Source organism: Lepidochelys kempii, chromosome 4 (assembly GCF_965140285.1).
Source record: "Lepidochelys kempii isolate rLepKem1 chromosome 4, rLepKem1.hap1, whole genome shotgun sequence".
Lineage (NCBI taxonomy): Eukaryota > Metazoa > Chordata > Testudines > Cheloniidae > Lepidochelys > Lepidochelys kempii.
The window spans coordinates 52,707,870-52,725,940 of NC_136383.1; the positions used below are offsets into that span (position 1 = coordinate 52,707,870).

General features: G+C 41.8%; 1 protein-coding gene across 7 annotated transcripts in view; it reads left to right on the top strand.

Annotated features, from left to right (window-relative positions):
- Positions 1-18,071, top strand: part of GAB1 (GRB2 associated binding protein 1) — a 145,141-nt gene that overhangs the window by 38,053 nt on the left and 89,017 nt on the right. The gene's annotated exons all lie outside the window — the stretch shown is intronic.

Genomic DNA, 18,071 nt, shown 5'->3' on the forward strand with positions numbered 1-18,071 from the left:
ATGTTACTGAATCCCTATTATTGCATTGTTTAAAATAATTTGAAAATGCCAGTGGTTCTTGAAAATTCATTTCAAGTAAATTCTTTAAAATCTACTGCTCCTCTCCTCCCCCACTTCAGCTGATTTTCCAAGTTCATTTCTTCCTACTCAGACATATAAATAAGATAACACTTCTTGGAGTCCACCATTGGGATGCTTCTTGTATTTCATTTGTAGCGACTTCCTGTAGTTCATATGTATTTTACTGGAAGACCTCTTTAAGAGAAATCTAATAGTCACTCAGCATAAAATTTTCATTGGTAGGGTAAATTGTCACCTTCATTTATATTCTTGGCTAGGATAAGCTGAATGAAGAGGAATTTAGGTGACACTTTTCCCTAAACTGGTAACTCAAAACTACCAAAAAATGGCAGACATTGCTGAACTCAATAAGTTTACTCTGTACAGTAAGAAGACTAGAACTGCTGCTGAACCAAATCCTGCTGTCCTTTCTTGGGGAAGATTTCCAAAAGCTAATGGCAATTTTGCTTGAGGTAGGATTGCAGGATTTGGCTATATTGTGAATAGAATGTCTGTTTTATGCTTAAATGTTCTTGCCCTGGTGCCTTGTCTCTCTAGACTATAGGCGCACACATGCACTGCTTTAATAAGCTAGAACTGGTCAAAAATTTCCAGACAGAAGTTTCACATCAGAAAATACTGACTTGACAAAGTCAAAACATTTAATTGGAATGTATCAATTTCATTGAAATGCTTATGGGAACATTTTGATAATGTTGAAATGTTTTGGTTCAACTTATGTTAAATTATAATAGGATAGTTGAAATATTTTGATTTTTGTATAATAGTTAAAACCATACTTAATGCAATCTTTTAACCTTATCAGAAGAAATTTTTTTTGGAATTTTACATTTCATAACACACACCTCTCTCCCCCCCCCCCCCCTCCGGGCGAGATTTTGACTTTTTGTCCTGATTTGGAACAAAACTAAATTTCAGAATCTCAGTTTCTTGAAAGATGAATTCCATTTTTGACCAGCTTTACATTACACAACACTTCATAAATTGTCTAGATTTTAATATGCCTAAAATATTATAGGGCAACTGTAACAGGGTTGGCACCCACCTCTGACAAGCACCCTCTTTGGTTGGGTGTGTCTGCATTCTTTCAGTAAGTAGTCCCAGCCCTGGTATGGGGCCGTATCCCCAGGGCTCAGTCCCCACATTTGAGTGTCATCAGTGAAGAGACAGTCTTTGATATAGACTGACTTCACCCCTTTGAGTGCCTTAAAGATCAGGACAAGGGCCTTAACTGAATCTGGAAGTGAATATGAAGTTTTAATGCTCTCTCATGCAATGAATGGGGAAGAAACTTTGAACTACCACAGAGGAAGGACAAGGACAGTATCAGGTGCCAGGGGGCCATCACTATTTAAAAAATGGAAAGAAGGGGAAATTGATGTTAATTTTCTACAATTCCTAGATTCTGATTTATATTCATTACTAAGAGAAGCAAAGGAACACAAGGAGAAATCTATGGCCAGCAGACTTAAGAACAATAAGAAGGAGATTTTTAAACATATTAGAAACAAAAAGAATCCTATCACTGGTATTAGTTCATTCCTAGATGGAAATGGTAGAATTATCAATAATAATGCAGAAAAGAGAGAAGTATTCAATACAGTATCTGTTCTATATTTGGGAAAGCAGATGATGTTAGTCATATTGTATGATAATGCTCTTTCCATTCCAGTAGTGTCTCAGAAGTTTGTTAAACAGCAGCTATTAAGTTTAGACATTTTTAAACCAACGGGTCCAGATAACTTGCATCCAAGAGTTTTAAAAGTGCTGGCTTAGGAGCTCTGTCTATCATTAATGTGATTTCCAATAAGTCATAGAACACCAGGGAAGTTCCAGAAGACTGAAAGAAGGCTAATGTTGTGCCAATATTTTAAAAGGGTAATCAAGGTGACCCCAGGTAAGTATAGGCCTGTCAGCCCAACGTCCCAGGCTAGATAGTAGAGCGGCTGATATGGGACTTGATTAATAAAGAAGATATTATAATTAATGCTAATCAACATGGATTTATGGAAAACAGATCCTGTCAAACTAACTTTGAGGATTTTTTTTTTTTTTTTAAATGAGGTAACAAGTTTGGTTGATAAAGGTAATAGTGTTGATGTAATAGACTTCTGTAAGGCATTTGACTTAGTGCTGCATAACATTTTAATGAAAAAACTAGAAAGATAAAATTAACATGGCACACAAATGGATTAAAAGCTGGCTAACTGACAGATCACACGATGTAACTGTAAATGGAGAATTACTGAACGTGTGTCTTTTCTAATGGGGTCCCACTTGGGTCAGTCATTAGCCCTATGCTATTTAACACCTTTATTAATGATCTGGAAGAAAACATAAAATCATCACTGATAAAGTTTGCAGTTAACACACAAATTTGGGGAAGTAGTAAATAATGAAGAAGATACGACACTGATATAGAGCAATCTGGATCACTTGATAAACTGGGCACAAGCAAAGAGTATGCATTTTAATATGGCTAAATGTAAATGTGTACATCTAGGAACAAAGAATGTAGACCAGTATTGGAGACTCTATCCTGGGGAGCAGTGACTCTGAAAAAGATTTGGGGATCGTGGTGGATGATCAGCTGAACATGAACTCCCTTGTGACACTGGGCAAAAGGGCTAATCTGATCTTTGGATGCATAAACATGGGATTCTTGAGTAGGAGCAGATAGGTTATTTTACCTCTGTATTTTTTTACTGGTGCAACCACTACTGGAATTCTGTGCCCAGTTTTGGTGCCCACAGTTCAAGAAGGATGTTGATAATTTGAAGGGGGTTCAGAGAAGAGTCACGGGAATGATTAAAGCATTAAAAAATTTGCCTTCTAATGATAGACTCAAGGAGGTCAATCTATTTACCTTAACAAAGAAAAGGTTAGTGGACGAGTTGATTAGTCAATATAAATACCTATATGGGGAACAAATATTTGTTAATGGGCTCTTCTGTTTAGCATAGAAAGGCATAACATGATTCAGTGTCTGGAAGCTGAAACTAGACAAATTCAGACTGGAAATAAGACATAAATTTTTAACACTGAAAGTAATTAACCTTTGGAACAATTTATCAAGGGATGTGATGAATTCTCCATCATTCTAAGTTCCTTTTAAGCTGTACAGGTGGGGAGAGGGGCCCTTCCCCTAGCCCGGCCCAGCCCAGACGCACCAGAGCTGCCGTGGCCATGGAGAAGCACCCCTCCCGCAGCCTGGCCCAGCCCAGACCCACCAGAACTGCCACGGCCCCAGAGAGGAGCCTTTTCCCCCAGCCCCAAGCTGCTACGGTGAGAGAGCGTTTACCTTCTCCAAGGGCAAAGACTTTGTGCATTGGGGAAGTTTTAATCTAAACTGGTAAAAATAAGCTTAGGGGGTCTTTCACGCGGGTCCCCACATCTGTACCCTAGAGTTCAGAGTGGGGAAGGAACCCTGATATGGTGGCAGAGGTGGGATTATTTTGAACTAGAGATCATTTTGAACCAAAAGCACAGACCTGAAGAGGGTTCCCCCCTCCCTTGAAAGCAGCTACAGCTTTCTCTGTCTCTTTGTCTGGAGGCAGAGATGTTAGTTTTTTTTTAACAAAAAGATTTTTCTGTAGGCTGGGAACAGCTATCAGAGGCAAAGGTATCAGGTTACAGCACAGTGAATTGGAAATTCACAAGTTTTGTTTTTTTTCCCCCCTAACTCTTGGGTATAGCTAGAGTTAAGCACAAGAAAGCAGGAATATGAGTACCAGTGAAACAGCTACTAAACTAGAGCTGGCCAAACTGGAAGCTGAAGAGAGACAAAAAGAACATGATAGACAGATGGCCTTAAGGCGCTTGGAGATGGAGGCAGAAAAAGCCAGGGTGGAGGCAGAAGAAGCTGCCCACAAGAGACCTATGGAGGCAAAAGAAAAAGAAGTGGAGGAGAGGGAAAAAGAGAGGAAGCATGCACTAGAGATAGAGAAGGCAAGGGCTCAGCAGAATATACTGAATAACCTTAACAATCCTTCCCCAACAATCCACAAATGGGAGCGACTGTGTCCACAGTATGATGAATGCAGTGGTATTGCTGAATATTTTCTCACCTTTGAGAGTCTGTGCACACTCCATAAAATTCCTGATGCTCACAAGATGACCACATTGGTCACAAAATTGACTGGAAGAGCTCTGAACATATTCAACAAGATGCCTATTGATGAGGCTTCTGACTAAGATAAATTCAAGGATTTGGTTTTAAAACAATTTCAAGTTACACTTGAAACTTACAGAGTAAAATTTCAAACCCTTAAGAGAGGGCCTGGACTAAGTAATGTGGCTTATGTAAACCAGATAAAGGATCTGTTAGCTAAATGGGTCAAAGGAAGGGGTGTCACTGGCTTTAAAGAAGTGTGTGATTTGATGGCTCAAGAACAATTCCTGAATATGTTCGATGATCATATAAAAGAGTGTTTCTGGGATAAGAAAATGGACTCAGCAGAAAATCTTTCTGCTTATGCTAATCAATACGAGCAGTCCCACACCGCCAAAGAGGCTCAGCAAACTGGAACAAAACGGGTGGAGGGAGGAGAGAGGAACAACCCTGGTTGCAGTTGGAGTGGATACCAGAAGGGACACTCTCAGATCACACCTTACTACCGGGGGCAGCCCAGGGCCCCAACTACACCCCAAGGAAAACCTCAGACACCTTATCGTCCCACCACACCGTTCTCCAGCAACCCACCTCGCTCCAGTGACCAGTCAGCTGGGCAGTGTTTTAAATGTAATGAGCCGGGGCATGTAAAGGCCAACTGCCCCAAGAACCCCAACAGATTACAGTTCATTGCACTGGGGTCACTCTAAAGGTCCTCAGGCCCAGATGCCTCCCAGATACCGTCAGAGCGAAGGGAAACTGAGTGTGGGTGGGAAGAAGGTTACAGCGTAGAGGGACACTGGAGCGCAGGTGTCAGCTATCCACCAATCCTTAGTGGACCCCAGCTTAATCAACCCAGAGGCCCAAGTGATGATTCAACCCTTCAACACCAACTCTTTCAATTTGCCTACAGCCAAGTTGCCTGTCCAGTACAAGGGTTGGTCAGGAATGTGGACTTTTGGAGTCTATGATGATTATTCCATTCCCATGCTGCTGGGGGAAGACTTGGCCAACCATGTAAAGCTGGCCAAGAGGGTGGGAATGGTCACCCGCAGCCAGACTAAGCAAGCTTCCACACGTATCCCTGTTTCTGAGCTTTCCACCAGAGGCCCGTCTGTATTATCAAAGGCCCAAATGGAGGTGGTGGAACTGGATCCCTGCCAACGACTGCAACAGCCGTAGTGGATCCAGTCCCAGAACCGGAACTGGTGAGGCAAGCAGCACCAAAATCATTGCCAGCACTGAGTCCAGCGCCCGACTACAGCTCCAACACCAGAGGACACCACCAAGCCGGCACTGGCAGCAGCAACAGATAACCCTACAGAAGAAGTTCAGCCAGAGCCTGAAATACCCTATAGTGCACCAGTGAAGAGCAGTTCACCATCAGCGGAAACAGCCCTGATCACCTGCATCGCTTTCAGACGGACAAAGCTCAGGTCCACAATCCAGTAAGGAACTGATATCTCCAGCATCAAGGAAACAGTTCCAGACCAAACAGAAAGCACATAAAAGCCTCCAGAGAGCTTGGACGGCAGCATGGAGCAACCCACCGCCTCTCAGCTCTTCTAATCGATCCAGATTTGTTGTAAAAAAAGGACTTTTATACAAGGAAACTCTTTCTGGTGGACACCAGAAAGACTGGAATCATAGAATCATAGAATCATAGAATATCAGGGTTGGAAGGGACCCCAGAAGGTCATCTAGTCCAACCCCCTGCTCGAAGCAGGACCAATTCCCAGTTAAATCATCCCAGCCAGGGCTTTGTCAAGCCTGACCTTAAAAACCTCTAAGGAAGGAGATTCTACCACCTCCCTAGGTAACGCATTCCAGTGTTTCACCACCCTCCTAGTGAAAAAGTTTTTCCTAATATCCAATCTAAACCTCCCCCACTGCAACTTGAGACCATTACTCCTCGTTCTGTCATCTGCTACCATTGAGAACAGTCTAGAGCCATCCTCTTTGGAACCCCCTTTCAGGTAGTTGAAAGCAGCTATCAAATCCCCCCTCATTCTTCTCTTCTGCAGGCTAAACAATCCCAGCTCCCTCAGCCTCTCCTCATAACTCATGTGTTCCAGACCCCTAATCATTTTTGTTGCCCTTCGCTGGACTCTCTCCAATTTATCCACATCCTTCTTGAAGTGTGGGGCCCAAAACTGCACACAGTACTCCAGATGAGGCCTCACCAATGTCGAATAGAGGGGAACGATCACGTCCCTCGATCTGCTCGCTATGCCCCTACTTATACATCCCAAAATGCCATTGGCCTTCTTGGCAACAAGGGCACACTGCTGTCTCATATCCAGCTTCTCGTCCACTGTCACCCCTAGGTCCTTTTCTGCAGAACTGCTGCCTAGCCATTCGGTCCCTAGTCTGTAGCTGTGCATTGGGTTCTTCCGTCCTAAGTGCAGGACCCTGCACTTATCCTTATTGAACCTCATCAGATTCCTTTTGGCCCAATCTTCCAATTGGTCTAGGTCCTTCTGTATCCTATCCCTCCCCTATCCTCAGAGACAGTTGGTAGTTCCAACTAAGTACTGGATAAAGCTCTTAATCTTAGCCCACGATCATCCTAGTGGCCATGCTGGGCTGAACAGAACCAAAGACCATTTGGAAAAGTCGTTCCACTGGGAGGGAATGGGCAAGGATGTTTTTGTCTATGTCCAGTCTTGTGAGGTGTGCCAAAGAGTGGGAAAACCCCAAGACCAGGTCAGAGCCCCTCTCCAGCCACTCCCCATCATTGAGGTTCCATTTCAGCGAGTAGCTGTGGATATTCTGGGTCCTTTTCCAAAAAAGACACCCAGAGGAAAGCAGTCCATACTGACGTTCATGGATTTTGCCACCCGATGGCCAGAAGCAGTAGCTCTAAGCAACACCAGGGCTAAAAGTGTGTGCCAGGCACTAACAAACATTTTTGCCAGGGTAGGTTGGCTCTCCGACATCCTTACAGATGCAGGAACTAATTTCCTGGCAGGAACCATGAAAAGCCTTTGGGAAGCTCATGGGGTGACTCACTTGGTTGCCACCCCTTACCACCATCAAACAAATGGCCTGGTGGAAAAGTTTAATGAAACTTTGGGGGCCATGATGCGTAAATTCGTAAATGAGCACTCCAATGATTGGGACCTAGTGTTGCAGAAGTTGCTCTTTGCCTACAAAGCTGTACCACGTCCCAGTTTAGGGTTTTCACCATTTAAACTTGTATATGGCCGCAAGGTTAAGGGGCCATTACAGTTGGTGAAGCAGCAATTGGAGGGGTTTACACCTTCTCCAGGAACTAACATTCTGGACTTTGTAACCAACCTACAAAACACCTTCCGAACCTCTTTAGCCCTTGCTAAAGAAAACCTTCAAGATGTTCAAAAAGAACAAGAAGCCTGGTATAATAAACATGCCAAAGAGCGTTCCTTCCAAGTAGGAGACCAGGTCATGGTCTTGAAGGCGCTCCAGGCTCATAAAATGGAAGCGTCGTGGGAAGGGCCATTCACGGTCCAAGAGTGCCTGGGAGCTGTTAATTGTCTCATAGCATTCCCCACCTGAAACCAAAAGCCTAAGGCGTACCATATTAATTCTCATATAAATTTTGGGTCTTAAAAATCCAAGGCTGGTTTGTGCTCATCTTGTTTATTCTCAAGCCTCCCCAGGAAAGGGGGTATAAGGGCTTGGGGGGATATTTTGGGGAAATAGGAACTCCAAGTGGTCCTTTCCCTAATTGTTTGTTAAATTACTTGGTGGTGGCAGTGTTTACCTAATCCAAGGGCAAAGACTTTGTGCCTTGGGGAAGTTTTAACCTAAGCTGCTAAAAATAAGCTTAGGGGGTTTCAAGAGGGTCCCCACATCTGTACCCTAGAGTTCAGAGTGGGGAAGGAACCCTAACACCAACCCTGTGCCCCAGCCCTGACCCCGTCCCGCACCCCGAACCTAGCATCCTCAGCCCCACCCCAGAGGCCGCACCCCCAGCCAGAGCCCTCATCCCCCCATGCGCCAACCCTGCCCTAGACCTGAGCCCCCACCCCCACCCCTAACCCCTCATCCCTGGCACCACCCCAGAAGCTGTACCCCCAGCCAGAGCCCTCAACCCCCACACTCCCCCAACCCCACCCTACCCCTGAACCCCCTCCTACACTCCAATCGCCTCATCCCCGGCCCCACCCCAGAGCCTGCGGCCCCACCCCAGAGCCTGCAGCCCCACCAGAGCCTTTACCCCTCGCACCCCAACCCTCCATCCCAGCCCTGAGCCCCCCTCCCACACTCCAAACCCCTTGGCCCCGCCACACATCACATCACCTCCATATTGGTGCACATAACAAAATTCATTCCCCACATAGACGTAAAAAATTAGAGGGAACACTGCTGTTATTGACCATTTTTAAAATCAAGATTGGATGTTTTTTTAAAAGATCTGCTCTCGGAATTATTTTGGGGAAGCACTATGACCTGTGTTATACAGGAGGTCACACTAGATGGTCACAGTGGTCCCTTCTGACCGTGGGATTTATAAATCTGTGAAACGTGACCAAGACAGCATGCCTAATTGTGACAAGTCCCCTGCTTGGGTTCACTACCTTTCAGATTAGTCCTTTTGCCCAGTGTTGCATGGGGAGTTAACGTTCAGCTGATCATCCACCATGACCCCCAAATCTTTGTGGCTGGAGGTAACTGATTTGCTCCTGTCCCTCAGTTATTTAAGTTTGCCTGGTTTTTTAAAAAGCCTCTTGTTCAGGTCAGTCTTTTATTTAGGTTGACCTCATCCCACTGATTGCCTTGAAGATCAGGACCAGTTCCTTTAGTTGGATCTGTCAGTGATGGAGGACAAGAAGCAACCATGAAGACTCCTACTAACATTTGTTGCACTTGCACCATGTGAAATTTCTGTAAGGCCTTGTTTGTCCATCCTAGATAAAGAAAGTTTCAGTATCCTCCTCCTGAGGGGGTGAATGTGTGAATCATGGTTTGTAAGGCTTCATCTGAGCAGAATGGGTGCAGACAAGTGGCAAACTGGATGTGGTAGGAGGCTTTTCTTGCTGCTCTCATTGCCTGAATTTCAAAGAGCAGAGATGGATCTGATTGTGTGAGGTTATGAGTGCTTTTTTGGTAGTTGGAGATAATGGAACATGATCTAATATGTAGCTTTTTGTGTGTGTATGTGTGTATTGTGTTCGAGTAGTATGATCATTCTTCCTCCCTTCGTAAAGGCTACAATTAGTACAGCCCAACATAATAATAATATTTTTACCTTTATGCTTCAGGATAAACTTTTTATTTCATTAGTTCAGTAGGTCTTATTTACACAACATCAGTTCAGGAAGCAAAATGTTCAACTGGAATAACTGGTTTGAAAGTTCAGGTCAGGTGTGTTCCTTTTTTTTGTTTTGTTTTTCCAATTTTAAATCTTTCTAGCCCGTCCCTTAATTTGAACTTTTATATAGCCATTTCTAGCAGTAAATTGCAACCTTAACTAAATGACTTTAAAGCTGTTCCACGGCTATCTTGTAGCAAATTATGTATTTTATTAAAAACTCATGCTTGACTGCCCTTTCTTATTGAAACCTTTTTAGAAAGCCATTTTTCTGAAAAGAATATTTACTAATAAAATGTAGCAAAACTTTTAATTTAAAAATTTACTATACAAGAATGTGGGTGTGTAGCCTTTTCTCATTCGGTCATGCCTTTCATTTTAGGCTTTTTTTTTTATCCATGAGACATGACATTTTTGTCATTGTAACTGTTGTCAGTGCAGTGATAACATGATGTGTCTGTGAATAAGTTGCTGATGGCATGTTGCTGTAGCTGGTAGTACAGCACGCTATGTTGGACAGAAGATCTATAAATACATGTCTTTCCCATACTAAGTCATTGCTTTTTGGTAGGGTCATGTGGAGGACATCCATTTACCTGTGGGAGGGTGAAAATTATGGCCTGCATCTCTTAAAAGGTGACTGAGCGTATAGTCTTTAATGGAGTCTCTGTCTGCTGTTTCTTGTATGGGTACTTGAGAAGGTGAGGAGGTGTTGGCCCAGTTTAGGAGGTGGATAAAAACCAAGTGACCCTCATACCCACCTGTCTAACTTTCTCTGAATCATTGTCTCATGAAGGTGTATTACAACACTACACCAAAATGATGAGTGAGAAAGAAGCCATACTTGTGGTCCTTTATACTGCTTGCTACAAAGGTAGGGGGCAAATCAGGATTCTTACACTTCAGAAAACGTTCAAATATAGAGAATTCTACTTTTTACTAACAGTGTCTCTACAATGTACATTAACATAATTAACCTGTTTTTAGCCAGAGTTTCTTTTCTCTCTCATTCTATCTTTTATGTGACCTTGCAGTGATGGAGTAAAAGCTTGAATCTTTGCTATCTCAATCCTCTCCGTAGCAACATATGTTATAGTCATATAATTATTTATTTAATGGGTTTAATTATGAAAACTGGCAAAGGCATCTTATGAAAACTGGATAAGGCAAAAAGAGAAGCTAGCATTAAAGTAGAAAATACTTTTTCAGTAATATCAGAAAGCAAAAATATTTTCCTCACATTTGGTCTACTGTGTAAGGTTTTTTCCTTTTCTTTTTAGGTTGTTTTTGTTTCCTACATAAGAATCATGCAGCTGTTACTACTGATTTCACCGCCAAACCACCCCCCCCCCCCTTTGCTGACCTATAAATATACTTCCTTTGTCATGTTGTTTCATAAGAGCTTTGCTTCCTGTAACTATCTAAAGCTTTTCATCTTGGAAGTTCATATTTTTACCTCTTCAAACCAAAAAAGTAATTAGGAATCCTGTAAAAATTAATGTTCTAAAATGAAGTCTTTTGAGTACGTGGACTGTCCAACACTTTTTCACTTTTTATGTAAGAAAATAACTTGTATTGCCAATATTTTTCTTTCTTAAAAACAAAAACAAACAAAAAAGACCCTAACATACAAGACCAAAAGGTGAATGAAATTGCATTATCTGTGCGAACAAAATCTGACCCAAAACGTTTTGGAAATGCATATTGCATACAAGTTAGCAAGACTGTGCAGCAGATAGAGCACTCTTGTTGTTTTATTTATTTGTATTCCTGTAGCACCTAGGAATCCTAGTCATGGACAAACACAGGACAAAGAGAGTCCCTGCGCCAAAGAACTTGCATTCTTGCACTAATCCAGAGTACTGTTTTGAAGTTTGTTTCTTACCATAAATCCCTTATCACTGCAGTCATATTAGCCTTAAGGTTTTGCAAAAGCCACATTATAGTCTATCCTCTGGTGTAAGTTGCAGGTAACTCTTCCTTATTTGGTCTTCATTGAATTGTGGGGAAAGGATGAGGAAATTAGACAAATATTTTACTAATTCAAAACCCTTGTAAACCATCCATTGGCTCCATTCCTGTTTTGCTGAGATGACTATATTAGAGGCAGCTCTTTTTCAGACTGACTGACATGGCATGATGTCAGTAGTGCCAAATTCAGCATGGTAGAAATAGGTAATTCAGTAACAAGGGAGAGAAGGAAAATCCAGCTTCTTGGTACGTATATGACTGAGTTACACTTTCCTGTATCTGTGCCTTCAGGCTGCCTTGGAGTCTTGAATTACAGTGTTATGCGAATGTAGCTGTAGCATCAGAACAGGTCCTGGCACCGTAGGCTTTTATAGGCATTCTTGCTGTAGCTGCATTCAAGTCAACTGCAAAATATAACGCGGTGATGGAGTAGTGAATAGTTAATCCAAGATGGCTAGAGCTGCAGATTTATGAACTTTTGGAAGGGAGGGAGGGATGGAGCCTTTGAAGGAATTTCTTTAATGTGGTTTAGGTGTAAAGAGCAAACACTTTCTGAGGAAAAACTCAAAAGCTAAATTGGGAAAGCTTCTCTTCTCTTCTGTTAGCGCTACTGCTTGGGACAGAATATTCCTTCTCTGTCCAGCTGAATGGAGGCAGGGTTCTTTTTTTTTCTTTCTTATATTTATGTTAAAATATGAAGCCTTTCCTGTTGCTGTGCTTGCTGAACTAGTCATTCCTTTCCCAGTCTCTCTCCTATGTGGTGAAGAGCAGATGCCTGCATCCTCTTTGTCTCTCTGCAGTAGAGGCTTTTGCAACAGAATCTTCTCCCCTAGGGAAATTGTTTGTTTGTTTGGTTATTCCATAGATCTGGCTGGCGACTGATCTCAGATTGACACTGCAGGTTTACCCCCAGTGTTACAGGGAGGAGACTATAATTATTGTTCCCTTCTTTACTCTTCCTCTACTGGACTGCCGAAGGAATTTTGCATTTTGATATAGATTGCACTACTTTGGAGAGATTTGCGTAGTGGTGGAGGTTCCCTCCATTGTTTACTGCCCACTAGAGCCCTGTGGGATCCCAATACAGAGGTTGCAGCTTGGACGTAAGTGATGCCTAATCTAGTGTTTGACAGGAGCAGGAAAGTCTGATGTATCTAATAAAACCAACAAAAACAGTCCTTTCTTATCCATTGGAGTTAATCATTGTCCTGCACTGATTCCAGACATAAATTTATCTTGTACAAGCTTTACTGTCAACTTTCTTTAGGACCTTGGCAAAAAAGGAGCATTAGATACTGACCCCTCATTACCAAACTCAAGTGTGAGTCAGACTTTTATCAAAAGAAGCTTGTACAGGGGGCTTTCTTTAAAACTATGGCAACATATCCCTCTCACAGCTATTTCGCTCTGTAAAATAATACAAACTCATTGGGGCATGGATCCAAAATAAAGTTGAATTGGAGAAATCCCAGTTAACAAAGCAGAGAATAATCATTTTGAGATGGGTCTGAAAACACCCAGAAAGTGACTATTTGAGAATGAAGATTTATAATCTTCTATACTGTGTGGTGGAGTGAGTCACCCTATGTGCTGAAGGACATCTAAGAAAATTAGAAATATTCATTACATCTTGGTCAATGTCATCTTCAGCGGCAGCTGTTTCTTTGTAGGGTTTGGTCTATCAAATAATAAAACAATAGTTTGGGATTGGAAAAAGAGACTAAACTGCTAAAGCTGCTCACCTCAAGTCCTTCGACGCACTTCTAGATTCTAGTCCGTGGTCCCCCTAAAATCTCTCCTCACAGCTGGTTGTGGCTTATGGTTTTGATGTTACTTTTTTCCCTACTGCAGGAACACAGCCCACTCCTACTTGTAGCTCTTTGCCACTTATGTAGAGTGTCACTTTAAAAATCTTTTTGTACAGCAACAACTGTCTCGTCTTGACTGTTTTACCTCTACAAATTGTCACTTTTGGCTGGTTCCTCCTAGCTTGATGGATGTGACTCAGATTCTATCACAGAAGTTTGTTTTCTCTACTTCTTTGTAGGGCAAAATTGCCATAACTTAGAGGTGGTAAAAAATGTTTGGCTTGTGACAGTAAGGTGACCATGCCTGAGGACAGAGATGTTTGTACAAGGGCTTCAGAAATGAACCTGCACCTATTGGAGAGGGGGCGATGGGATCAGTTAAACTTGAGGAGGGGGAAAAAAAACTATGTGACAATTGTATAGCCTCATCCTTCTGCCAAAGGGAAAGGTGCCCCCTGACCCCTATTTCCTGTCCCATCGCACCTTTTCCCTTCCCTCCACAGTGTTCTGGACTAGTATGGGAATGTCATAGAATCTTGAAACTACCAGAAGAGAGAAATGTATTTCTTAAGTGTGTATTTGTATTTATTACTCACAACTTAACTACTTTAATATTACTTGATCTTTTAAGAAAGTATTTGATCTTAAAAAGCTGTACAGGAATTTGTTGATTAAGATATTTTTTTCAATATTCCAGTGTAATTTATTCAATTTGACCCTCCTTAAAGATATAGCTCAAACTGTTACAATTTTGTTAGCTATTCTCGATTTGTTCCTCACAGGAATTTCAGAGACAGTCTTTGGTGCAGACAAGTACTTAATATTAGTATTCTTTCGGGGCCAAATTTGAGGTCCAGCTAGTAAGGCACCCCCTGCACCAGCAACCAGCATCATGGTAGCAGTGTGGAAAGGAAAGCAGATTCCACTGAGCTAAGATGTCCTGGCCCCACCAACTGCCTTTGCCCAGATGGGTGAGAAGACCGAATCAAGGCTCCTCCCCGCCCCCCCCCCCCACTCCATGTGACAGGCAGCTAGCTGTGCTGGTGTGTTGGCAAATGTAAGATCCGCTCCATGTGGACCAGGGCTAGCCTTACCATGAGGCGAACTGTAGGACCCAGAGTGTAGAAAACTGTGTCTGCTGCTAGTGCACATGTATTCTCTCTGCTCTAGATGCACAGAGATAGTGGAGTGCTGTGCCGGAGAAAGGAGGGCACAAGAGGCAACAGGAAGGCAGGAGAAAAGGTGAGAGGGAATAAAACAGAAAGCTGCAGGGGGAGAGAGGAGGAGGAGCCTCTTGTGTACCTTTCTGGCACCCCCAAGAGCCTGGACTGATTAACATCAGCTTCGCAGGGAGCTTCCTGTTTCCTGCTGCTTCCCTGAACCCACTTGAGGAGAACGGGCAGTCAACTGAAGTCGTAGGAGCCAGTTAGGCCCTTAAAAAGAAAAGGAGTACTTGTGGCACCTTAGAGACTAACCAATTTATTTGAGCATGAGCTTTCGTGAGCTACAGCTCACTTCATCAGATGTTTACCGTGGAAACTGCAGCAGACTTTATATACACACAGAAATCATGAAACAATACCTCCTCCCACCCCACTGTCCTGCTGGTAATAGCTTATCTAAAGTGATCAACACTTTAGATAAGCTATTACCAGCAGGACAGTGGGGTGGGAGGAGGTATTGTTTCATGATTTCTGTGTGTATATAAAGTCTGCTGCAGTTTCCACGGTAAACATCTGATGAAGTGAGCTGTAGCTCACGAAAGCTCATGCTCAAATAAATTGGTTAGTCTCTAAGGTGCCACAAGTACTCCTTTTCTTTTTGCGAATACAGACTAACACGGCTGTTCCTCTGAAACCTGTCATTAGGCCCTTAAGACGCTGATCTCTTCCTTCACTCAGGCCCTGCTACCAGCCTGCTTATTTGTCCCCTTCAATTGAGTGTTGAGAGCCACTCTAGCTGGCCCAGAACAGCCGTCATGAGTGAAAGAAGAAAACGCCCCTCTGGGGTGGCATTCAGAAAAAGGAAGAAAGCAAAGGAAGCTTTTCTATCTAAGCAGGAAGGAGCTTTCCTCAGATACATCGACACAAATGTTCACGGTGAGCCTTCAAAGTTTTGAAGAGAGCCTTTCAAAGTTTTGGCCCAAGCGAGTGGGCATGGGGGCGTCATTTGAGCTCCCCGCCTCAGGTGCCAAAATGTTGCGGGCCGGCCCTGGTGTGGACCCAACGTAGTTTACTTCTTACCAGAGAAATGGGAGAACCAGAATGTAGGTCATGACTCTGAGCCACAATCTCCCTCCCGGGTATTGCACTCATATGCAGCCCCTTATTCTGAGCTTGTGACAAAACCAGAACTGAACCTTTCGCAGGTTTAATGGCTATTATTACCACTTAGTATATTGCAATCCCAGCCTTTATTTTCAAACAGATCTCCTCTTTATCAAGGGCATTGGTTTTAAAATACTTTAGTGACCCTGCAGAATCTGACAGTAAACTTGTTCTTTTCACTGCAGAGTTGCCTGTAGAGTAGCAAGTTTGGTTCAAACATAGTTGCACTCAAATACCAATCAACTGAAGGAGAGACCTTTTTTATGTAATGCCATGTTGATTAGTTGCAAAGTATAAAGTCTAGTACTTAAGCTTTTCAGTTATCCTTTTGACACGTACCAATCCCAACAGGTGGGAATGCTTCCTCCTGCTGGAAAAGAGGAAGAATAACGAATCCATATGAACTTGTTAGAACTCTTGAGAAGCAGCTCAGTGGATGAGAAATTATATTTGGTGTTTTCATTCGTCAAATGGTTTAGCATAACATTGTAGCTCAGTTGTCACTCTTCTGACAGCAGCATTGCCAGACTTCAGTATGTGTCGGATGTCTTGACACAACTTGAATTTGTTAAACAGTGGAATTTACCCCCTACTTTATATAGGCAGCAGTACATGTGCATTGTTCTATATCACTTTTATTCAGAAGAAATGAGTGTGTGTGTATGGTCTTATGAAAAAAAATTCTTTGTCTTTGAATCTGATGAGGGATTAAAGCTTGGAAAACTTGTTTTGAATAACTATATTGACTTTCTGAATAAAATAACATTTACCAAACTACACTTGAAAGAGAAAATATTTTTTACTCTCTTGATCATATATTGAAAATTACTTGCAAAAATGTGTATTGTTTTGTATATAAAAGTTTTATGCTGTGTCTGCATTGCATATTGCTTTTAACTTTTATTTAACTGTAGATGTTGGTTTACTGGTTTCTTGGTCTCATGAGTGCTTCTCTTTCCCTTCTCCCCCCCTTATTTCTTTTTTTAAGAAGTTCTTGGCCAGTCCATCAATGCAAATTTGACCTTTTCTTAATTTCTTGCCTGAACAGCTCGTGTATCACAAAATAGTTCAGAATATGCAAGATAATTTCTTGCAGGAATTTTACACATTTTATCAGTTGCAGAAACTTTTCAAATAGGTTTTTCATTCAGTTTTTTCTTTAATTATCCCTTTATTTTTCTTAATTATAATGTTTAAATCAACTGTATTATTGGCAAAGTGTTGATGAAATCTGTTCAATACAATTTGAAATATTTGTTGTGACTGGGTTGGGTCGTTTGGAGCCATTCTGTTTGAGATATGATAAAATCCTGCGGTGTACTTGTCAGTGTTTATAACTGAAAGAGAATGCAATCTTTTCCTTAATAGAGCACAAACCAATGTTAAAGACACAGTATGAGATAACAGTGCAAGTGCTCTGCATGTAATTTCTTGGGTTCCTGTGAAGTATCTTCACTATCTGTTAGCAGTGGGAGGATTGACCAACTATCTAATCCACTCCATTTTCTATCTCTGTCCCCTGTGTATTGCTTCTGTTACTTTTATTAATATGGAGCAGTTGAAGTCACTAACTTGGACATAGGCCAGTTTATGCTGTGTGTGTAGCTTCTGTGAAGACCACTCTAATGAACAGTGTGATGATGTGATTCAGAGATATGGAGAGAGCCAGCTTGCTTGAAAGGTGAGTTTTCTGCTTTTGTCTTACTTTCTTCAGCATGTCAGATCCCTGGTTAGGTACTTGATGTTTCCTCTCTTCTTTCCCCAGCTAGCTTCCCTTTTATCCCACTGGGATAATTTTGCTTTCTTTCTGGTTAGACAGACCGACGCTATTTTGTAAGTTAATGGTCTGTTTCCATTAAGTCATTAAGTAACACCATTTCATTGATGAAAGTCTTGTTCAACAGACTTGGCATTTAAGGTCAGTAGAATATCTCTGTATAATACAAAGGCTAACGTGTTGTTCTGAGCATATTTTGTACATTTTGTATGCCAAGATTTTTAGTCATAGTAAAGTAGCTATTTGCATATACTAATTACTGGTGTAATATAGAAACATGCTAAATTTTATTAGCTTTGTGATTTTGTGTATGTTTTCTTTTGAACTTCACCCACCAAACTTTTTGCTTACATAATGTTTTACTTAAATGTTATGTCTAAATCCATTATAATTTAATTTTACAAACCTAGAATAGTGTTTCTCCTTTGGCTTTTATCATCAGCAGATTTGCACTCCTCAGTTCATGAGACCTGCAATGTGTGGCAAGAAAGAAACAATTCACTAGATTATTTAAGATCTCCTATTTTTTTCCCTATTTTATATTTTTTCTATAATATTTAGTTTGTTGTCTTTCGCAGAAAAATATCACATATGCTCATGCATCCTAAGGAAGAACAAGAAATAATAAAAACAGGCCAAGCATATTGTTTTGAAACATAGTTCAGATAGTTTGCTAAGAAGTTTTTATGGTAAAAGTATT